The following is a 24,933-nucleotide window of genomic DNA, read 5'->3' on the forward strand; positions in this document are numbered from 1 at the left end:
TAATATTTTTTTCAGTTTATTTTTGCCACCGATTTCTGATTATTAATTTTATATCCTGCCACCTTGCCCAATTCATTTATCAGGTCTGGTAGTTTTTTTTTTTTAAAATACGGGATTTTACTAAATATTTTATTTTATATTATTTTATTTTATTTATTCATTTTAATAAATGAATAAGAGAGAGAGAGGAGAGAGAGACAGAGAGAAGGGGGGAGGAGCTGGAAGCATCAACTCCCATATGTGCCTTGACCAGGCAAGCCCAGGGTTTTGAACCGGCAACCTCAGCATTTCCAGGTCGACGCTTTATCCACTGCGCCACCACAGGTCATACAGGTCTGGTAGTTTTTTGACCACGACTTTAGGGTTTTCTATGTATAATATCATATCATCATCAAATAATGATAGTTTTACTTCTTTTCCAATTTGAATGCCTTTTATTTCTTCTTCTTGTCTTATTACTATTCTAGGACTTCCAGCACTATTTTGAATAAGAGTAGTGAAAGAGATTCTTGTTCTGATCTTAAAAGGGATTACTTTTAATTTTTGCACATTGTGTATGCACATGGGTTTGTCTTAGATGGCCTTTATCATTTTGAGTTATGTTCCCTGTATTACTACTTTGCTGAGAGTTTTGATCATAAATGGATGCTGGATTTTATCAAATGCTTTTTCTGCATCTATTGATATTATCATGTGATTTCTATCTTTTCTTTTGTTTATGTGATGAATCACATTTATTGATTTGCAAATGTTGTACCAGTCTTGCCTCCCCAGAATAAATCCCATTTAATCATGATGTATGCTTTTTTTCATGTATTGCTGGATCTGGTTTGCTGATATATATATATATATATATATATACACACACACACACACACACACACACTTTTTTTTTTTGTATTTTTTTGAAGCTGGAAACGGGGAGAGACAGTCAGACGGACTCCCGCATGTGCCCAACCAGGATCCACCCGGCACACCCACCAGGGGTGACGCTCTGCCCACCAGGGGGCGATGCTCTGCCCCTCTGGGGCGTCGCTCTGCCTCGACCAGAGCCACTCTAGCACCTGGGGTAGAGGCCAGGGTGCCATCCCCAGCACCCGGGCCATCTTTGCTCCAATGGAACCTTGGCTGCGGGAGGGGAAGAGAGAGACAGAGAGGAAGGAGGGGGTGGGGGTGGAGAAGCAAATGGGCGCTTCTCCTATGTGCCCTGGCCGGGAATCGAACCCGGGTCCCCTGCATGCCAGGCTGACGCTCTACCGCTGAGCCAACCAGCCAGGGCCAGTTTGCTGATATTTTGTTGAGAATTTTAGCATCTAAGTTCATCAGGGACATTGACCTAGAGTTTTTTTTTTCTTTCTACTGTCTTTACCTGGTTTTGTAATGAGATTTATGCCTGCCTCATAAAAGAAAATTGGAAGGCCTTTCTCCTCTTGAATTTTTTGAAATAGCTTGTGAAGAATAGGTTTTAGTTCTTCTTTGAATATTTGCCTGTGAAGCCATCTGGTCTAGGGCTTTTGTTTGCTGGGAGTTTTTTTGATAACGGTTTTAATTTAATTTGTTGTAATCAGTTCGTTTAGGTTATTTGATTCTTCCAGATTGAGTTTTGTTTGATTCTTCCAGAAGAGTATATGTTTCTAGGAATTTATCCATTTTGCATAGCTTGTCCAATTTTTTAGCATACAGATCTTTGTAGTATTTTCTTATAATCGTTTGTATTTCGGCGATATAAATTGGTCCTTCACATTTCTAATTTTATTTATTTGAGTCTTCTCTCTTTTTCTCTTCATGAGTCTGATTAAAGGTTCATCAATCTTGTTTACCTTTTCAAAAAACCAGCTCTTGGTTTCTTTGATCTTCTGTATTGTTTTTTTTTAGCCTCCATATCATTTATTTCTGCTCTGATCTTTATTATTTTCTTTCTTCTACTTCCTCTGGGCTTTCTTTGTTGTTGTTTTTCTATTTCTTTTAGATGCAGGGTTAATTGTTTATATGAGCTTTTTCTTGCTTCTTAAGATAAGACTGTAGTGCTATGAACTTCCCTCTCAGGACAGCTTTTGCTGTGTCCCATACATTTTGAGTTGTTGTATGTTCATTTTAATTTGTTTCAAGGAAATTTTTTATTTCTTCCTTGATCTTGTTGTTAACTCATTCATTATTTAATAACATACTACTTAGCCTCCAATTGTTTGAATGTTTTTTAGTTTTTCTATTGTAGTTGATTTCTTGTTTTTTGCCATTGTGATCACAGAAGATGCTTGATATGATTTCAATCCTCTTAAATTTATAGAGATTCGTTTTTTGTCCTAACATGTGGTTTATCCTCGAGCAGGGGTAGTTAACCTTTTTATACCTACCGCCCACTTTTGTATCTCTGTTAGTAGTAAAATTTTCTAACCACCCACCAGTTCCACAGTCATGGTGATTTATAAAGTAGTGATGTAACTTTACTTTATAAAATTTATAAAGCAGAGTTACAGCAAGTAAAAGCATATAATAGTAATTACTTATTAAGTACTTTATGTCAGATTTTCACTGTTTGGCAGAATCAATCTTTATAAAACAACTTACTATAGTTAAATCTATCTTTTTATTTATACTTTGATTGCTCCGCTACTGCCCAACATGAAAGCTGGAACACCCACTAGTAGGCAGCAGGGACCAGTTTGACTACCACTGTCCTGGAGAATGTATCATGAACACTTGAAAAGAATGTAAATTCTGCTGCTATGGGGTGAGAAGTTTTGAAGATATCTATTAAATCAAGTTGATCTAGTGTGTCATTTAAGGCTTCTGTTTCTTTGTTAATTTTTTGTTTGGAGGATCTATCCATTGATGTTAATGGAGTATTAAAATCCCCAACTATTAAAGTATTGCTATTGATCTCTCCCTTTATGTGCGTCAAAATCTGCTATATATATTTAGGTGCTCCTGTTTTAGGTGCATTGATATTTATAATGGTTCTCTTCCGGTTGGATTATTCCCTTTATCATTATGTAGTGACCTTCTTTATCCCTTACTACATAGCCTTTGTTTTAAAGTCTATTTTGTCATATATAAGTATGCTACCCCAGCTTTTCTTTTATTTTTATTTGTGCTAAATAGATTTTTCCATCCTTTCACTTTCAGTCTGTGTATCTTTTGTTCCGAGGGGTGTTTCTTGTAGACAGCATAAGTATGGGTCCTGTTTTTTTATCCATGCAGCTACCCTATGTCTTTTGATTGGGCTTGTAATTCATTTACATTTAAAGTTATTAATGATATGTATTTGATTATTACCCTTTTATTATTTAAATCTACTATCCTCTTTTTCTCGATTTCTTTTTCCTTTGTACTTTTTACATTTACATTTCTTGCAGTATTGGTTTGGTTGTAATGAAGTCTTTGAGTTTTTTTTTTTTCCTGGTAAGCTGTTTTTTCTCCTTGTATTTTAAACGATAGCGTGGCTGGATAAAAAAGTCTTTGTTATAGGTTTTAGCTTTGCATCTCTTTGAATATTTCTTTCAATCCCTCTGGTCTCAAGTGTTTCTGTTGAGAAGTCAGCTGTCCTTATTGGACCTCCTCTGAAGGTAATTAAGTCCGTTTTTCTTGCAGCTTTTAGTATTCTTTGTCTCTTAACTTTGACACTTTAATTATGATGTGTCTTGTTGTACGACTCCTTGGATTCCTCTTTAAGAACTCTGTGCTTCTTCTACTGTGTGACTCATTCTTTCATCAATTTAAGAAAATTTTCAGCTATGATTTCTTCAAACAGTTTCTCTATTCTTTGTTCATTGTATTCTCCTTGAGGAACCCTTATGATGCGGATGTTATTTCTCTTCATGTTGTCACAGAGCTCTCTTAGAGTTTCCTCAGACCTCTTGAGCCTCTTTTTTTTTTTTTTTTTTGCTGCTCTGCTTCCATATTTTTATTTATCTTGTGCTCTGATTCGATCCTCTGCTTCATCCAGCCTGCTATTAATTCCTTCTAGTGTGGTCTTTATTTCTGATATTGTATTTGTCATTTTGACTGGTTCTTCTTTATGATTTCAATGTGTTTTTGATACTTGCTATTTCTTTATTTAGGTGCTCATTATGTCCATCCATTGTTGCTCTAAGATTATTGAGCATTGTAAAAATCATTATTTTAAACTCTGCATCTGTTATTTTGGTTACATCCAGCCCATTCAGTTCTATTTCTGGGGATTTCTCTTGTTGATTCATTTGGGTCACATTTTTCTGTCTGCCCATCTTATTTGTGTATTAGATAGCACAGTCTGACTTTGAAAAATTTGTGGTGTCTTTTTGAAGAAGATGGGCTTGGTGGTACTGTCCTCCAGGCCACTTGTTTTCCTTGTTCTAGGAATGCTTCTTGAGGGTACTATTTTCCTTCTTGTTGTGAGTCTTAGATACAGTTGATACTTTTGTGGGTAGTTATCCCTTCAGGCTGGCTGGCTCTAAGTGTCAACATTGATTATGTATATTACACACTGTGCAATGTCTGTCCTGTTGGGCATATTTATTCTCCACAGTGTCTGGTGCCTGCTAGACTCCACTTTTGGGTGTGCTGCTTGTGGAGGTAGCTGAGTGTACTGTTGGTGCTTTCTGCCACCCAGTACTAGTAGTGTTGGCTGTAGTTCTTCATGGGTTGGCATTACATGTTGTTTGTAACCTGCTGTGGACAGTCAGTGTGCAGCTACTGCACTTTTCACAGTTTGTGTCTGTGTTTTCTGTGTCTGAGTACTGTGGGAGGGGCCAACCTTTGTATAAGGATCAGTTTCCATCTGCTTAGAGATGACCACAGCTCCATTAAGACCCAAGCTCTGAAAGATTTGTCTCCACTTTTCAGCTACTCCTCCTCCTCTTGCAGCTGCCTGGTCTTCCCACAGAGTCTTTTGTAGTAAGACCTTAGTGTGGGCTCAGATTGGCCTCACTCAACCAACAGCTCTACAGGTTGCATGCTTGGTGGTTTAGGGCAGCTGAGTTTGTGAATACAACATTTGTGAGACCCCCTACTTCAGGAGTTTCTTGGTCAAGAGCTAGTAAAGGAAATGTGGCCCCTACTCCAGAGCTTGAGCCCTCAGCCGCTGCTGGATACTCAAATTTTATTTCTCCTCAACAAGGTGAGAAGCAGGTTCAGACCGACTGTGGTTGACAGTCCACTCTGCAGAAGTTCAGACAGTTGCTGAGACCCCAGTCTCAGGGAGGAAGACTGAGAGATTCCTCTCCTGGGGCTGACGGTGCCCCTCCCGGAGGTGGCTGCGCCCGTTGACCAAATGCAACAAAAGACTCATAGGATCCCTGTTGGCCAGATAAAATATATTATGCTCACTTTATTAAAGATGGCGCTGCCCACGTGGAAGCCCGTCACCCAGGTAACAGTATTCATTGCCCTTCTTGCTTGGGGTGGGTGTGATTATATTAATGTTTGTTGGGGGAGAGCTTTCTCACCAAAAGGTTTTAAAAAGGAGAGATCACGGGGGAAGAGGGATTACGTTCTAGGAGGAGCCCAAGCTAGACAGAGCAGAGTAAGGCCACGTGGAGGAGAGGAGAGGCAGCTAAGAAGGTGGAGTTGCTGAAGGAAAAGCCAGTTTGTGCAGAGAGAAGGAGATGGGTAACAGAGGCGAACGAGACTGGTGAGGTTAGAAACCTTTGATTCTAGGAAACTCGGATAAGTCAGTAGCTTTGTGAGTGCTGATTGTGTGGGTTTTGGAACCCAGTGTGTGTTTTTACCTGCCCGCTGGGTGCAAGCTAGGATTAAAGCTAATGGCTCACCAGTTCCTGGCTCCGTTGTTTCATTACCATCTGTTCGAATCCTATGTGAACCTGCACGGGCCAGGTGGCTTTGATGGTGGCCATGTCTACTGGCTTTACAGACCTACACTTTAAATGTTCATGCTCCAAGCCTCTTTCCCTTTCCCCTTTGGAATCTAGCCTATCAGGACAGAAGATCCAGCAACCAGGCTGGCTGACTAAATGCACCCTATCCAGTGCAGAGGAGCCTCTCTGCTGGTGGTGATCACAGAGAATGGAACTTGCCTTAGGTGAACCTGGTGTGAGCTTTTCCTTAGCATACCACCCTAGCAAGGGTTGTTCATGGTCCTGAACCAATGCTTTCTGCAGCTGGGCCCTGGATGTGCCAGCCCTGAGCCTCCCAAGCCGGAACCAAGTGCAACCAGTGGGAGACACTGCCCGTGACTGGCCCTCAGCAACCTTTTTGGAGTTATAAGCAATTCAGAGTTTGTGGCTGCCTCTGCTGGGCCCTGGTGCACATTGAAATACCAAGCTACTCTCCTAGGCCGGTTTTTACCTACTCTGGTCCTAGGGGAAACTCCTCTCAAATGGTCCGGTTTCCCTGAGTCCCACCTCCTGCAGTCTGTCTGCTGGCTGCTTGATGGGTTTAGCAGGTGAAAAAAACCTCTGTTGGAGTCTATAGCCTTAGGCTGTTCAGGGATTGGGAAGGGTGGTGGGTTTGGCTCCCAGGTGTCAGTCTGCCCACACTGCTTTCACAGAGCTCTGCAGAGTGAGCTCTGTAGAGCCCTAGGAATCTGGTGGGCGTTGCTTCTGAGACCCGAAGGTGTGGTCTGCTCGCCCACAGTTTCAATTTAGTCTCTTGTGAGGTGGAACCATGAGTCATAGACTCCAGGGAATGGGGGGTAGCTCTGGTCTCATCAGTAGAAAGCTGAGTCACTGACACGCCCACTACTTCCTGGTCTCTCAGAATGACCCATTGCTGTGACTGGTAGGAAAGACTCCCGAGGGCAGAGTGGTTGCTTTTCCCCAGGCTGATGCCACTCAGAGGAGATTGCTCTGCTCCATCCAAGAAAGATGGTGATCGCAGTACTGGAGAATGACTCAGTACAGCGGTTCTGGTGGCCATCCCCCACAGTGTGTCTCCGAGGGCCTCTTTTGGTCAAATAAGTTTGTAAATATGATATATACGTTTGCTCACTTATAGTTTGCATTAGGTGTGGGAGACAGGCTGTAAGCAGGCAGGGTCTGAGGCTTAGTTTTAAGACTAAACTTTTCCCCACACCCTTGACTGTTGCATGATGTGGATGGTGTACTCTTACGAGGAATCCCATTATGCTCAGATGAATGACTTTATGTCAGAGACTACCTTGTTTGTATATTGGATGAAAAGTTTTGATTTCTATACTATAGAAGTGGGGTAGACCAAGAGCTTGCTCTCTCTTGGTTCCTGCTATCACCATTGCAGGGGCCTCCCTGATCTCTTGCCCTTCATGGGAAAAGAGCTTTTCTGCTTTTCCCTGTCTTCTCTTGTGGCTTGCCTGTCTTGATGAGACACCAATAAACAGAATGGCCCACCATCCTCCGACTCTGCCATTTCTTTACTGTCTGTCGGAATCCATTGGGAACCTGCATGTGAATGGCCACGATGGCGGCTCCTGGCCTTACAGCCTCCAACTTTACACTCCCCTCATGCAGTTCCAGTCCTCTCAGCTCTTCCCTTCCAGAGTCCTGGGTAAATGGCTGTGAATGAGGTGTTCTGTGTGGGCCCTTTAAAATGTAGTCTGTGTCTGAGAGCTGTATCTCTTTCTTGCGAACAGAAACCCAGCTCTTTTCACAGCTAAATGCTGTCTGGGTGCCTCTTCTAGGCTCTGGGGCTGTTTGCTGGGGCCCTGGGCCTGGGGCTGAGGACCCACACCTCGCAGGGCAACTCATCCCATTGTGAGAGTCCCTCCGGACACTAAGCTGCCACTTGCTCCTGGGAGCAGGGCAGCCCTTTCCACGTCTCCGCCCTTCCTACAGTCTCCGTGTAGCTTCTTCAGTGATCCTTAGCTAAGGAGTCCTCTTAGTTTAGTCCAAAGTTATTTTTTCAGGATGATTGTTCTTAGATTAAGTTGCAATTCAATTTGGTCCTGGGAGGTGGCAGTTGGAATGTCCAATCACCATCTTTCTTCCATTAGAAACAAAGGTGTAGCCTGACCTGTGGTGGCGCAGTGGATAAAGCGTCGACCTGGAAATGCTGAGGTCGCCAGTTCAAAACCCTGGGCTTGCCTGGTCAAGGCACATATGGGAGTTGATGCTTCCAGCTCCTCCCCCCTATCTCTCTCTCCTCTCTCTCTCTCTCCCTCTCTCTCTCCTCTCTAAAAATGAATAAATAAAAAAAAATTAAAAAACAAACAAACAAAGGTGTAATACTGTTTTCTTCAGCTCTTCAAATCTTACGTGTATTTATTAGCAAACTGATCTATACAGTTCTTTAATGCTGGTGGATGCCACCAGCACTAGTTTCAAAAGTTCTAGTTCACTTTCCCTCAGAATTCAAAACCCCAGAACTCTGGCCCCGCCATAGGCTAGCAAACCTGAATCCTGTCCTGTACCTCTCCCACCATCCCTACTCTCTGGACCCTACACCATGTCAGGAATCTCTTTGTATTTTCTTTATGCATCGTTTTAGGTATCCTTCTGAGAAGGCCACTGATTTTTTTTTTTTTTTTTGAGAGGGTACATTTGTTGGAATCCACTGGAGTCCTAAAAGACCAGAGTAACAGGCTTTATTGAAAGGAACCCTGCCGGGCTGATTCTTAAGGGAAAGTTGCACGCCAGGCATATCCTAGGACAAGGTTTTTAAGGGTTTTTGGGAGGGTAAGATGGGTGATGGGGCATTTAGCCCATTGGCTTCCAGACCAAGAAGGGTCTTTTATGGAAGTCTGCCAGGATTTTTTGGCTTGTGACATCAGACATTCCTTTACAATTAGTCATTTGCTGCAAGCCCTGAAAGGAGACTTACTGGCAGGGTAAAGAAGTGAAACCAGCCCTGGCCGGTTGGCTCAGCGGTAGAGCGTTGGCCTAGTGTGCGGAGGACCCGGGTTTGATTCCCGGCCAGGGCACACAGGAGAAGCGCCCATTTGCTTCTCCACCCCTCCGCCGCGCTTTCCTCTCTGTCTCTCTCTTCCCCTCCCGCAGCCAAGGTTCCATTGGAGCAAAGATGGCCCGGGCACTGGGGATGGCTCTGTGGCCTCTGCCTCAGGCGCTAGAGTGGCTCTGGTCGCAACATGGCGACGCCCAGGATGGGCAGAGCGTCGCCCCATGGTGGGCGTGCCGGGTGGATCCCGGTCGGGCGCATGAGGGAGTCTGTCTGACTGTCTCTCCCTGTTTCCAGCTTAAGAAAAAAAAAAAAAAAAAAAGAAGTGAAACCTGAGATTCCCAACTATTTGATATATATAAAAAAGGAAAGAGAGTGGTTCCTAGAGAGGCCTCAAGGGAAAAGGGGCAGAGGTCATTATCTTCTGTAACCTCTTCCTGCTGAGTAGGGGTGGTGAGGGGTTATGGCCTCTCTAAGGATTACTCTCAGTAGTGAGGGTTAGAGAGATACAGTGATAACTTCTTGTCGGGTAGGGGTGTATTTATAGGGTTCCAGATTTTCCTGTTTCATGAGGGCAGGTTTCAGGGTTGGTGTGTAGGGCTAGGTAGATTTTTCCAATTTTCTGATTGGCAAAGATTTGCATGCGGTTCTGTAAGAAACTAGTGAACAAACGTAAGAGGCAGGGTCCAAAAGTTAGAAAAATAAATAGAAGAGTGTGAATCAATGAGAGGCTATTGCCTCTCAAGACACCCAATTTGTGCGAAACCACTGATTCTATGACGACTTGGTTTGTTTTTTACAAATTCTCTGAGCTTCAGAGAGAGAGAGAGAGAGAGAGAGAGAGAGAGAGAAAGACAGGGCACTGGCCAGTCCCCCTGCCCCTAGACCTATTTTTATTGAAATTCTTAAAGTAACAAGAAGAGGAATTACCTGTATAGCTCATTTGGCCTTTAGATTGATGGGTAGTGTATTAGGAACTGGAAGAGACTAATGGGGTGGGATTAGGTTGATATTTGGGATGAGATAGATTAGGGTACAGGTTTCTATCCAATTAGTAGGGAGACACATATAGGTGTTGGTCCCATACAAGTAGAAAGCCCCTGGTTGGGTGATACAAGGTGAGGGGTGAATAGAGAATAGAAGGACAAGGGGTTTGCTTTGTTTCTCTGTTTCTGAGCTCCAGATGGTCAGGGTGGGGAGAGTAGGGGATTGTTAGCTAGGGTGACTAATTAAACATTTTTTGAAAACGAGTTTTCTGACTGTTCAAATTTTTTTTTCTCTGTACAAACTTCCTACAACCTGCACAAACCTTCTACAACTTATATAAACCCTCAGCTTCCATAAACTTTCTTATCCAGAAATAACTGGCCTTCATAACAACTTGCTTTTTCCTTTTTTTTACAAAAGTATTTTCATACCTTATACCTTCTATTATCAAAACCACACAATTCCTTTCTAGTCAGAACTCTTGATTTAATAATCTTTAACCTTTAGTGACAATTAAGTTGACTTTCTTTTTTACCGTAGTTTCCCTTTTCCCAAAGTCTGATTAAGAATCCTTAGTTTCTTCATACATTTGCCATATGTAGACCAACCAGCTCCCGGTTTGTGGTTGGAGTAAGGCATGATGTTTTTCTACTTTAGCAGCAGTGAGAGTTGTCAGGATCACGGTGTGTGGACCTGTCAACATGAAAGTCAGTCCTTGGGTGATGTGCTGCTGGAAGTGCCTCTTGGAGAGTCTTTGAACAGTTTGCTGAGTAACCTGTAAATCCTGCAAGTACTTAGGGAAAGGGTGGTTACATTTCTACACTTTGCAGCTAGAGTTTAAGTCCTAGTGACCACTGCTTCTACCTGGAATTAGTAGCAGGTCCCAGTGTACAGTAGGCATGTGGCATTGAGACAAGAGGAAAAAAGGAGATACTATTAAACAAAGCAACAAAATCTGACTGTCAATACCCACAGTAGAGATCTTTGAGGGATAAATAAAACTCAAATATTCAGGCAAGGCATAGTATATGGCCCTTGTGTTCACAAGAAATGAGATCAGTTTATCTGCTACTTGGAAGAAATACTTTAGACTCATGAACGATGTCCATGGGCCCTCAGTGGCAATTCCCAGCACAGTTAGCTGGAGCAGGGCTAGAAGAGACTGAACCCTCCCTCCATGGAGCAGGGGGACAGCTTACCTTCTTGTGTCCCTCTTTCCACAGCAATGATGTGTCCCTTGATGGGGCCGGGAAGCCTGGCAGGCTTCAGTTCAATGACCTTTCTTTCCACTCTTGAAGCAGGGACTTGATGGAATCCTATGAAGCCCTTTCTGGATGCTGGAGCCTTTAAGAGCGTATGCCATAAGCTGGTATTTCCTGACCTCTTTTGGGCCTTATTTGCTTTTTTGTTACTCCCTTGGCTATTATAGACCTTAAAAGCCATACTCAGAAGATCTCACTGAGGGGCTTGACTAAGAGAGCAAAATTGGGAATCCAGTGTCTAAAGAAGTCTGTGAAACCGAAGAGAAAGGATTTGGTTTACAGTGGTAGGTGGTTGGAGACTGTGGAGGGTCTGAGTTTGATGTAGGGTGAGACCTCAGGTGGTGGGGGTTAAGGCGATGCCCAGATAGACTGCGGACTAAGAGTGAAGTTGAGCCTTAACAGAGAAGACATGATATCCCTTCATGGTGAGGAAGTTAAGGGTGGTGGTGTGTCTCCTGGAGACAGGCAAGGAGGGGCTGTAGAGGAGTAGATTATCTACTTATTGTAAGAGAATACTAGTTTTGAGATTGCATGCTGCTAAATCTTGAGCTAGTGTCTGTCTAAACAGGTGTGGGCTGTTTTTGAACCCCTGGGATAAGACAGTCCAAGTCAAGGTAGACAGAAAGTAAGAGTCAGGGTGCAGGGGTCCCCAAACTTTTTACACAGAGGGCCAATTCACTGTCCCTCAGACCGTTGGAGGGCCGCCACATACAGTGCTCCTCTCACTGACCACCAATGAAAGAGGTGCCCCTTCCGGAAATGCAGTGGGGGGCCGGATAAATGGCCTCGGGGCTGCATGCGGCCTGCGGGCCATAGTTTGGGGATGCCTGGAGAGGAATGGTAAAGAAGGCATTCTTGGTTGAGGTCCAGGACTATGAAATGAATAGTGTTTGAGGGACTGTGTGACAGTAATTTGTAGAGATTAGGGACTACTGGATGGAGAATTACTGCCTCATTGATTGGGCGTAAGTCCTGTACGAGGTGATAAGTCCCTGAAGGTTTTTTTTTTCAGGGGCAGAGAGAGAGAGAGAGAGAGAGAGTCAGAGAGAGGGATAGATAGGGACAGACAGACAGACAGGAACGGAGAGATGAGAAGCATCAATCATCAGTTTTTCATTGCGACACCTTAGTTGTTTGTTGATTGCTTTCTCATATGTGCCTTGACCATGGGCCTTCAGCAGACCAAGTAACCCCTTGCTTGAGCCAGCGACCTTGTGTCCAAGCTGGTGAGCTTCTTGCTCAAGGTAGGTGTACCCACGCTCAAGCTGGCGACCTCAGGGTCTCAAACCTGGGTCCTCTGCATCCCAGTCCAACGCTCTATCTACTGTGCCACCGCCTCGTCAGGCCCCTGAAGGTTTTTGAACAGGAAGGATGGGGGTATTGCAGGGAGAGTCTGTGGGGATGAGTAAGCCTGGTTTAAGAGGTGGTAAATTATTGGTTTAAGACCTTAGAAACAGACATAGTTACACAGTAAACGAAGATTTTACATACAAATTATAAATTAAGAGATTTAAATAAGTGCACTTTACTTGTATCAATTAATATTATATTAGAGATATTTTCTGACAGACAAAACATTACTCACACAGCTTAATAGACAACTCTGCTTTTTTAAGCTTTATGAGATGGTAGGGAGTTGTCAGCATAGAGGGGAGGAAGAGAGAAAGCAGATGGATAGACAGTGTGAACAGCTGGATGGAAAGAAGGAGGGTCAGAATCTGCAGGAGGAGGATAAGGTGCTGGTGGTGGCGCCTTAATCATGGTCAGAGGAGTCAAAAAGATTTAGAGCTCTGAGGAGAGGGGAGAGGACCAGGGGGAGGAAGGCATAATTGCCTGTGGGGAGGGGAGTTGTTGCGAAGGAAAGATTGGCAGCTCAGCTGGAGCTGCAGCTTCTAAGGAGGGGGGAGGGGATGAAGGAGAGACAGGTGGAGCAGCAGCCTGTGAGTGGGGAAGAGGGGTTTAAAAACACAGTGGAGAAGGGAGGGGCCCCTGGCCAGCAGGGGAGGAGAAATAGAGACTGGTATTTGCAGGTGAATGAGAAACAGGATACTGAGAAGGGAGGGGAGGGGGCTCTTGGAGGGAAGATATTCCAGTGGTAGAGATTTGCAGAAGAATCAGAGAGGGGTCCCAAGAGTGAGGCGCCCCCGGGGGTTAGGCAGGAGGGGGAGAGAGTTGGGAATCTGCAGAGGAGGAAAGATTAGAAGTAGAGGTTTTAAGTGAGGTTTCTCTGGCCAGAGATGGCCTGTGTAGAACAGGCGGCACAGAGATTAAGGACGGGAGTAAAGCCTGCACCTAAGATTCCGAGGCCTTCCCCATTCGGTGGCAGAGATTTTTGAGATTTTTGAGTGTACTGTAATTGAAAGTAGTGTTTATATTGCAGCGAGGTTCAGTTTGAAGACTTTTTTTTTTTTTAAGAGGCATCCCGAAGGAGTAGTTTCCGAGATCTGAGATTGGGAGGAGCCCATGTTAGGCTGAGAATAAAGAAAGAGAAGAGCATCCTCAAACTGTTTTCCATTATTCTGAGTAGAGTAGACTGTGTAGAACTTGAGGAAACTGATCGTCATCGGAGACCTCAGTTCCAGAGAAGTAGAAAGCAACCTGTCTAGGTGACTAGACTTTTTTTTTTTAGTTAAAAAAATTTTTTTTCTTTTATTAATTTTTAGAGAGGAGAGAGAGAAGAGGGAGGGAGGAGCAGGAAGCATCAACTCCCATATGTGCCTTGACCAGGCAAGCCCAGGGTTTTGAACTGGGGACCTCAGTGTTCCAGGTCGATGCTTTATCTACTGTGCCACCACAGGTCAGGCGGTGCCTAGACTTTTAAGAAAGTCCGTAGAAGCTGGCCGCTCGGAGCAGAAGCCTCCCAAATTGTGAACCTCAGAGAGTAGAGTGAGGGTGAGGGGAGGAGAGGAGCCTACCAGAGATAGAGAAAGAGAAATTCCTTACTTTTGGTCCAGCAGGGGTTCGAGACAGGGTTGGGTAGCCGGCCAATCAACCTACGTTCACACAGCCTAACAGCATCAGGGAGTTAGCCTGGGACGGAAGAGCTGCCGCTGCCCACTGCTTCTCTGGTAGTAAGTTTGGCGGGTGAAGGGGATCGTTCAGTTTCTGGTACCCTGTCCCGGGTTTCAGCACCAAATGTTAGAATCCGTGGGAGTCCGAAAAGACCAGAGTAACAGGCTTTATTGAAAGGAAGAAAGGAACCCTGCCTGGCTGACTCCGCAAGGGATAATTGCTGGGTTTTTAAGGGTTTTTGGGAGGGGGAGTGAGATGGGTCGTGTGGCATTTAGCCCATTGGCTGCTGGACCAAGGAGGGTCTTCTATGGAAGTTTGCCAGGAGGTTTTGGCTTATAACATCAGACATTCCTTTATGATTAGTCAATTGCTGCAAGCCCTGAAAGGAGACTTACTGGCAGGGTTACAGAAATGAAACCTGAGAACATTGACATTATTTTAATATTATGTATACTGTTAGGTTGTTTCTCCATGACCTGCCACTACTTGTCTTTTTCACTTTTTCCATTCTCCTAGGTATGAAGAAGTAACTCATTGTGATTTTTGTTGAAATTTTTGTGAAGCCTAATTATATTTGAGTATTTTTTATATATTTATTCAACATTTGCAAAAAATTTTTTTTTTTTTTCATTTTTCTGAAGCTGGAAACAGGGAGAGACAGTCAGACAGACTCCCGCATGCGCCCGACCGGGATCCACCCGGCACGCCCACCAGGGGCGATGCTCTGCCCACCAGGGGGCGATGCTCTGCCCATCCTGGGCATCGCCATGTTGCGACCAGAGCCACTCTAGCGCCTGGGGCAGAGGCCACAGAGCCATCCCCAGCGCCCGGGCCATCTTTGCTCCAGTGGAGCCTTGGCTGCGGGAGGGGATGAGAGAGACAGAGAGGAAAGCGCGGCGGAGGGGTGGAGAAGCAAATGGGCACTTCTCCTGTGTGCCCTGGCCGGGAATCGAACCTGGGTCCTCCGCACGCTAGGCCGACGCTCTACCGCTGAGCCAACTAGCCAGGGCTCTGCAAAATTATTTTAAAATAGAAACTTTTCACATAAAACATTTACAATATATAACATGTTAATTTGTATATCTTAATATGATTACTACCATAGCAATGATTAGCAGTTCTATTATGTTATATAATTATTAATTTTTAAAATTAAATTTATTTTGGCCAAATTAGTTAAATAAATTATTAAATTTATTGTGGTTAATAAGGGCTCTGGGATAGAGTGTTGGCCAGGTTTATGGGATGTCTTGGGTTCGATTTTCAGTCAGAGCACCCAATAGAAGGAACCATCTGCTTCTTTTCTCCTCCTCCTCCCCCCTTTCTCTTTGTTCTCATACCATAGCCAGTGGTTTGATTATATTGGGCATCGGCCCCTAATGGGGATTGCCAGTTGGGGCACATGCAGGAGTCTGTTTCACTATCCTCCCTCCTCTCACTTAAAAAATAAAATTAGCAAGATTTTATAAGTTGCTAATTTTATAATAAAGTTAGCAAGATTGTATAAGTTTCAGGTGTACAGTTCTGTAATACATTAATCTGTATATAGTCATGTGTGCTCATTACCCAAAGTTAGTAACGGTGTATTTTATGCCCTTCACATTCTTCATTGTCCTACAACCATCTTCTATGCTTCATCATGCTGTTGTCTGTGTCATGAATTTTTGTTTGTTCATTTATTGCTTTTGTTTTATATTTCACATTGATGTGAAATCATATAGTGTTTACTTTTTGAACGATCCATATTTATATTGTTTCAGAAAGCAGTATTTTATTTTTTCTTTTTTATCTTTTTTAATTTTTCTTTCTTTAAGCAAAAGAAAAAGGGATGGCTGGGGATAGACAGACAATAAGGGAGAGAGGTGAGAAGCATCAACTCATAGTTGTAGCACCTTAGTTGTTCATTGTTTGCTTTCTCCTTTGTGCCTTGACCGGGTTGGGGGGTTACAGCAGAGTGAGAGACCCCTGCTTAAACAGAAACCTTGGGCTCAAACCAGAGACCCTATGTTCAAGCTGGATGAGTCTCAAGCTGGGTTTCAAACTAGGTCCTCTGGGTCCCAGGCCGACATTCTATCCTCTGTGCCACCTTCTGATCAGGCATTGTTGTCTTGTTGATTATAGCCATTCTGACAGGTTGTGGGGGGGGGGTGGTATCTCATTGTGGTTTTAATTTGCATTTCCCTTACAGTTAGTGAATTTAAGCATCTTTTCATATGTCTATTTGTTGGTTATTTGCATTTCTTGGGAAAAGTGTCCAGGTCAGCTACTCATATTTTAATTGATTTACTTGTTTTCTTTGGTTGTTGTTTTTTGAATTATTTATATACTTTGGATATTAGCACCTTCTGAAGATAATGTTTTCAAATATCTTCTCATTTCAATGGTCGCCTTTTTGTTTTGTTTATGGTTGCTTTTGCTGTGTAGAGCTTTTTAGTCTGATATCGTTCCATTCATTAACTTTTGTCTTTACTTCTTTTGCCTTTGGTATCAAATGCATAAAATAAACTGTGAGACCATGTTTCATGTGGTTAGAATAATTAAGTCCTACTTGTTTAGCAAGTTTGATGATTATAATATAGTATGGTTGTCTATATTCACTATACTATGGATTAAATTTCCAGGAGTTATTTTACTACTCATTGCAGATTTGTACCCTGAAACAAAATCTGTCCTAGCCCTTAAATCCCTGTCCTCTAATAATCACCATTTTATTGTTTTTGTTTGTTTGTTTGTTTTTTGGGGGGTTGTTTTGTATTTTTCTGAAGTGGGAAGTAAGGAGGCAGAGTGACAGACTTCTGCATGCAGTGACCGGGATCCACTCAGCATGCCCAACAGTGGCCGATGCTCTGCCTATCTGGGGCATTGCTCTGCTGAAATGGAGCCATTCTAGCACCTGAAGCAGAGGTCAGGGAGCCACCCTCAGCACCCCGCCAACCTTGCTCCAATGGAGCCTTGGCTGTGGGAGAGGAAGACAGAGATAGAGAGAAAGGAGGCAGGGAAGGGTGGAGAAGCAGATGGGCACTTTTTTTGTGTGCCCTGGCTGGGAATCGAACCTGAAGTTCCACACTCCTGGCCAGCTCTCTATCATTGAACCAACCGGCCAGGGCCTCTTCTCTTTTCTTTTTTTTTTTCCTTTTTCCTTTTTTTTTTTTTTCCATTTTTCTGAAGCTGGAAACAGGGAGAGACAGCCAGACAGACTCCCGCATGCGCCCGACCGGGATCCACCTGGCACGCCCACCAGGGGCGAAACTCTGCCCACCAGGGGGCGATGCTCTGCCCATCCTGGGCGTCGCCATGTTGTGACCAGAGCTACTCTAGCGCCTGGGGCAGAGGTCACAGAGCCATCATCAGCGCCCGGGCCATCTTTGCTCCAATGGAGCCTTGGCTGCGGGAGGGGAAGAGAGAGACAGAGAGGGAAAGCGCAGCGGAGGGGTGGAGAAGCAAATGGGCGCTTCTCCTGTGTGCCCTGGCTGGGAATCAAACCCGGGTCCTCCGCATGCTAGGCCGACGTTCTACCGCCGAGCCAACTGGCCAGGGCTCTTCTCTTTTCTTTATGGCTAAAATATATTTCACTTTATATATACTGTATCTTTATTTTCTGTTCATCTGTTGATGGTACTTTAGGTTGTTTTAATTTCTTGGCTCCTGTGAACAATTTTGCAATAAACATGGAAGTGTGTATGTCTTTTATATGTCTTGTTTTGAAAGAATACTTTTACTTTTACTTACAGTTGATACTTCATATTATTTTAGTTTCCAGTGTACAGCATAGTGGTTAAACAACCATATACTTTACAGAATGTTTCCCTGGGTAAGTCTAGTGCTTACCTGGCATGGTACATAGTTGTTACAATATTATTAATATTAATTATGCTTTCTATGCTATATCTTTACATCTCTGTAACTATAATTTGTATCTGCCAACTTGTACTTCTTTTTTTTTTTTTTTGCATTTTTCTGAAGCTGGAAACAGGGAGAGACAGTCAGACAGACTCCCGCATGTGCCTGACCGGGATCCACCCGGCACGCCCACCATGGGGCGTCGCTCTGCCCACCAGGGGGCGATGCTCTGCCCATCCTGGGCGTCGCCATGTTGCGACCAGAGCCACTCTAGCGCCTGGGGCAGAGGCCACAGAGCCATCCCCAGCGCCTGGGCCATCCGGGCCATCTTTTGCTACAATGGAGCCTTGGCTGCGGGAGGGGAAGAGAGAGACAGAGAGGAAGGCGCGGTGGAGGGGTGGAGGAGCAAATGGGCGCTTCTCCTATGTGCCCTGGTCGGGAATCGAACCCGGGTCCTCCGCACGCTAGGCCGACGCTCTACCGCTGAGCCAACCGGCCAGGGCCCCAACTTGTACTTCTTAAACCTTTTTTTACTTAGACCTTGAAACCTCTTCCACCTGGCAGCCATCATTTGTTTTCTGTATCTATAAATTTATTTATTTGTTTTTTAGATCCCACAGATATATGTAATTATAGGGCATTTGTCTTTCTCTGTCTTACTTATTTCTCTTAGCCAAATACCTTCTGGGTCCATCTCTGCAGTTGAAATGGTAAGATTTCATTTCTTTTTTTTTTTTTTTTTTTCATTTTTCTGAAGCTGGAAATGGGGAGAGACAGTGAGACAGACTCCCGCATGCGCCCGACCGGGATCCACCCGGCACGCCCACCAGGGGCGATGCTCTGCCCACCAGGGGGCGATGCTCTGCCTATCTTGAGCGTCGCCATATTGCGACCAGAGCCACTCTAGCGCCTGAGGCAGAGGCCACAGAGCCATCCCCAGCGCCCGGGCCATCTCTGCTCCAATGGAGCCTTGGCTGCAGGAGGGGAAGAGAGAGACAGAGAGGAAAGTGCGGCGGAGGGGTGGAGAAGCAAATGGGCGCTTCTCCTGTGTGCCCTGGCCGGGAATCGAACCCGGGTCCTCCGCACGCTAGGCCGACGCTCTACCGCTGAGCCAACCGGCCAGGGCCAAGATTTCATTTCTTTTTATGGCCAAGTAATATGTATTTGACTGCATATATGTACCACTTTTACTTCATTTGATCCTCTATTGATGGAACTAATTTGCTTCCATATCTTGGCTATTATAAATAAAGTTGCAGTGAATGTTGGGGTTGATACATCTTTTCATTAGTGTTTGGCTATTCAGAAGTGGAATTGCTGGGTCAGTGAAGTAATTTTATTTTTAACTTTTGGAAGCCCCTCCATACTGTTTTCCATAGTGACTACAACAATTTGCAATCTCACCAACAGATCACAGAGATTTACTTTTCTCCATTTACTTGACAGCACATGTTATTTGTTAATATTGATGGTAGTTATTCTGTGAGGTGATAGTTTATAGTGGCTTTAATTTGAATTTCTTTGGTGATTAGTAACACTAGTAACACTGAACATTTTTTTTATAAGTATATTGGCCATCTGCATGTCTTTTTTGGAGAAATGTTTCTTCTGCCCATTTATAAATCAGATTATTATTTTGGTGATAATTTTTTATAACTTTTACAAAACTTGGATAACTTTTTTTTTAAGCAAGAGAGAGAGAGAGATACAAACAGGGACAGATAAACAAGAAGTGTGAAAGATGAGTAGCATCAACTCATAGTTGTGGCACCTTCATTGCTTGCTTTCTCAGATGTGCTCTTACTGGAGCCAGCAACCATGGGGTCATATCTGTGATCCCACACTTAAGCTAGTGACCTTAGGATTTTGAGTGTGAATCCTCAGCATCCCAGTCATATGCTCTGTCCACTGAGACACTGCCTAGTCAGGTGGATAATAACTCTTTATGTCATCACCAAATATGTTTTCCTATTCAAGGTGTTGTCTTTTCATTATGTTTATGGGTATTTTTGCTGTGCAAAAACTGTTTAGTTTCATCAAGTTTACATCAATTTTGTTTTTATTATTGCTTTTGTTTCCTTGGTCCAAGCAAATATATCAGAAATATTCAAGAAATGTCCAAGATTTCATTGCCTATGTTTTCTTCTAGGAGTTTTATAGTGTCAAGTTTAATATTAAGTTTTTAATCCATTTTGAGTTTATTTTTGTATACTGTATAAGAAAGTGGTCTAATGTCTTTTTTTTTGCATATATTTGTCTTAATTTTTCCAACACCAGCTATTGACTAGGTTATCTTTACCCCAATATGGTATGTTTTTGATTCCTGTGTTAAATATTGACCATAAAGGTATGGGTTTATTTCTGGGCTCTCTATGTCATCCCATTGATATGCATGTCTGTTTTTATAAAAGTATTATGCTGTTTTTATTACCATGAACTTTTTTTATAGTTTGATATCAGGTTGTTTGATTCCTCCAATTTTTTAATTTTTTCTCAAGATTGTTGTGAATATTTGGGTGTTGTTTTTTTTTATTGTAGTTTTATGAATTTTGGAATCCATATACGGAATCATGTTATCTGTTTGTTTGTTACTTTCAAAGTTGGATGCCTTTTATTTTTTTCTTGACTTACTGCTGTGGGTAGGACTTCTAGTACCATCTTGAATAAGAGTGGTAAGAGTGGACATCCTGTCAGAAAAGGTTAAGGGAAAAGCTTCTAGTTTTTGCCCATGAGTATGATGTTGGCTGTGGGTTAGAGTTCATCCCAAATGGCCTTCATTAAGTTGAAGTATGTTCTCTTTCTTTTATGATGTTTTTGTATAAATTGGAGGTAGATTTTATCAAATGCTTTTTCTGCATCTATTGATATGATCATGATGTTTTTATCCTTCATTTTGTTTATGTGATGTTGTGTTTGTGGATATTGTACCAACCTTGCATCCTGTTATAAATCCTGCTTGATCATGGTATGTTATCTTTTTACTGTATTGCTATATCTGGTTTGCTAATATTTTGTTGAGTTTAGCATCTACTGAATTTTCCCATATATAAGATGCACCCTTTTTCAAAAAATTTGGGGTCTAATAACTGGGGTGCATCTTATATAGTGGTTGTAGATTTTTTAAACTTGCATTTCTGGCTTTTTCTTGTTTATTGTCTTTGCGCTTATGTTTCACACTTGTTACTGGTATATTATGGTAGGTTACGTTCTGCCCAGAAGTAGCTCAGAAAGATTTTCATACAGTGCTGAATTCAAGTTAAAAGTGATCCAGTATGCAAAAGTGAATGGAAATTGTGCTGTTGAACATGAGTTTGGTCCTCTTCCAACTGAGAAATCAGTCTAAGAGTGGCTAGGGGAAGAATAAACCTTAGTGAAAATGCCACGGCAGAAGAAGGCTGTTAGAATCAAGTCAGCAAAATGGCCTGATTTAGAGGGGGAATTGAAGATACGGAATGAAGCTCAAAGGGCAATTGGAATTCCTGTGTCCACAGAGATGGTTCAGCATGAGGCAAGAAGAATTGCTGATGAAAAAGAAGTTAGTGATTTCAAAGGAGGACACAATTGGTGCTTTAGGCTCATGAAACAAAATGGACTAAGCATGTGTACACGCATCAGACTTGACTAAAAGATGCCTGAAAGCTATGAGCAGAAGGTCCTCGAATTTCATTGTTCTGTCATTCAATGTTGGAAGATACATCAGTTTGAGTTGGGACAGATTGCAAATATGGACGAAGTCCCCCTTCAATTTGATGTCCTAAGTAACAGAACTGTTGATGAAAAGGGGGTGAAAACTGTTACTGTGAAGACAGGTGAACATGAATAGAGTTATTATACAGTTGTTCTAGCTTGTTGTGCCGATGGAAATAAGCTGCCTTCTGTGCTGACTTTCAAATGCAGAACAATGCCAACAGAAGACATTCCTCGAGGAGCGATTGCCACGTTCATGACAAGGGTTGGATGGATTAGGGTGGGATGAAGATCTGGTTTGAGAAAGTTTGGAGAAGGAGGCCAGGTGGGCCCTTACTCAGACCTGCCCTATACGGGGTACACAGAACAAAAACCGCAAAGAAGATTGCTGCAGAGCAAAAAACGAAACTTGCTGTCATACTTGGAGGTTTGACATCCCAGCTACAACCACTTGATGTCAGCATTAACTAACCCTTCAAAGCTTTCACAAGAGACGAATGGAACCAGTGGATGAAGTCTTTTGGGGACAATTTGACACCAGCAGGAAGAGTGAAGAAACCAACTACAGGAAGTTTGTACCTGGGTGAAAAGATCCTGGGATAATACGAAGATTGAGATCATTGTAAAGTCATTTAAGAAGTGTGGTATTTCAAATGCCATAGATGGAACTGAGGACGAGGCAATATATGAAGACTGATTTGTCATCAGTCATAGATGAGGACAAGCTATTGGATGGGAGTTTTGACAGTGATGGAGTTTTATGAATTTTTATGATAAATACAACTTGAGTTCAATAACTTTATGTAAAACATTCCCCCCCCCACATTTTGGGCCCCAAAATTAAGATATGTCTTATACGTGAAGAGATATATTTCTCAGGGATATTGGCCTATAGTTTCTCTTTGTAGTGTTTTTACCTGGTTTGGGATTAGGATAATTCTTTTCTTTTAAAATAAGCTTGTCATTCTGCTCTCTTTTTTTAAAATTTTTTGAAATAGTTTGAGAAGGATAAATGTTAGTTATTTTTTTTTAAATGTTGGGTAGTATTCACCAGTGAATCTATTCTGTCCAGGGCTTTTTTGATTACTGCTTCAATTTCATTAGTTGTGATCTGTCTATTCACATTAACTGATATTTTCTGATTCAGTTTTGGAAGGTTTTATGTTTGTAGCAATTTATCCATTTTATCCTGATCAATTTGTTGCCATCTCATTGGCTGTTATAGTTTCTTACATATCTTTGCATTTCTTTGGTGTCAGTTGTTACTTTTCTTTCACTTCTAATTTTATTTATTTGTGTCTTCTCTCTCTCTTAATGAGTCTGGGTAAATATTTGTCAATCATGCCTGACCAGGCAGTGGTGCTGATAGTGCGTCAGACTGTTATGCGGAGGACCCAGGTTTGAAACCCCAAGGTAGCCAGCTTAAGTATGGTCTCAGCTCATTTGAGCAGTGCTCTCCAGCTTGAGCCAGAGGTCGCTGGCTTGAGCAAGGGGTCACTCGGTCTACTGTAACCTTCCAGTCCAGGCATATATGAGAAATCAATCAATGAACAACTAAGGAGACTAAGGAGCCACAACGAAGAATTGATGATGCTTATTATCTCTCTCCCTTCCTGCCTGTCCCTATCTGTTCTTCTCTCTGTCTCTCTCTGTCTCTGTCACAAATACAAAAAAGATTTGTCAATCTTGCTTATCTTTTGAAAGACTAGCTCTTGGTTTCACTGATGTTTTAAAACTTGATTTCTTTTATTTCTGCTTTGATGATCATTACTTTCATCCTTCTGTTTGCTTTGGGCTTTGTTTTTTTTCACATTCCTTTGAGTGTCAAGTTAGATTATTTATTTGAGATTTTTCTTGTTTCTTGAGATAGGCTGGTAATGAGATGAATTTCCCTGTTAGGAGTGTTTTTAGTGTGTCTCATAGACTTTCAGTTGTTACGCTTTTATTTTTATTGGTTTCCAAACATCTTTCAATTTCTTCCTCAATTTCTTTGTTAAACCATTTATTGTGTAGTAACATGTTATTTAGCCTCTTTGTCTTTGTGATTTTCTTTTTTTGTGTGTGATAGATTACTTTTATTATCATCATGGTCAGAGAAGATGATTGATATGATTTCTGTGTTCTGAAATTTATTGAGACTTGTTTTATATCCTAACATGTGGTCTGTCTTAGAAACTGTATCATGAGCACTTGAAAAGAAAGTATATTCTAGTGCTTTGGGATGAAGTATTCTGTAAATATCAATTAAATCTGTCTCAGTTGTTTGTCATTTAATGTCACTGTTCTGTTTTTGATTTTCTGTCTGGAAGATCTATTTATTGATGCTAATGTGGCATAGAAAACCTCCTGTATGATTGTATTGTAAATTTATTCCTTTATGTCCATAAAGATTTGCTTTACATATCTAGGAGTTCCTGTGTTGGGTTAATAAATGTTTATAAAGGTTATGTCTTCCTGTTGGATTGCTCCCTTCATTATTGTGTAATGTCCTTCATAGTCCCTTACCACAGCCTTTGTTTTAAAGTCTATTTTATCAGATACAAACAAGTATTGCTACCCCAGCTTTGTTTCTCCTTTCTACTTGCATGAAATATCTTTATCCAGTTCTTTCAGTCTTTGTGTTTCCTTTATTGAGGTGGGTCTCTTGTAGGCAGTATATATTATATATATGGAATTTTAAAGCCATTTACATTTAAAGTGATAATTGATAGGTATGTATTTAAGGGGTATTTTATTCTCTGAACTTTGTTCTTCTTTTGTTAGTTTTTGTTTTTCCTGTACATCTTACAACAGTCCCTCTGAACATTTCTTGTGATGTTTGTTTGATGATAACAAACTCCTTCACCTTTTTCTGGTCTGGGATGGTATTTATTTCTTCTTCAATTTTCAGTGATAGTCTTGCTGGGGAAAGTAGTCTTGGTTGTAGGTTCTTGCTTTTCATCACTTTGAGTATTTCATCCCAGTCACTGAAATGTTTCTGTTGAGAAATCAGCTGACAGCATTCTAGAAGCTCCCTCTCTAGGGTAAATAACTCTTTACTTGCTGCTTTGAAGATATGTCATTTTCTTTACCTTTCCTTTTTAATTAGAATGTGCCTTGGTGTGAGCCTCTTTGGGTTCATCTGTTTTGGAGCTGTCTGTGCTACCTGCACCTGTGTATCCATTTCATTCACCAGGGTTGGGAAGTTTTCAGTCATTATTTCAAATAGCTCTTGATCCCCTCTAATATTCCTATGATGTAGATATTGATATGCTTCATGTTGTCCTAATGGTCCCTTAAACATTTAAACCAAAAATTATTTTGCTGTTCTTCTTCTTCCTTGTGTTTTTTTCCTACC

The 24,933-nt window shown here is 42.2% G+C and overlaps 1 protein-coding gene across 1 annotated transcript in view; it reads left to right on the forward strand.

Moving 5' to 3' along the window:
- LOC136316767 (lysine-specific demethylase 6A-like) overlaps nt 1-24,933 on the forward strand; it is a 318,159-nt gene that overhangs the window by 97,950 nt on the left and 195,276 nt on the right.

The sequence above is a fragment of the Saccopteryx bilineata genome, chromosome X (genome assembly GCF_036850765.1).
Source record: "Saccopteryx bilineata isolate mSacBil1 chromosome X, mSacBil1_pri_phased_curated, whole genome shotgun sequence".
In the NCBI taxonomy this organism is placed as follows: Eukaryota; Metazoa; Chordata; class Mammalia; order Chiroptera; family Emballonuridae; genus Saccopteryx; species Saccopteryx bilineata.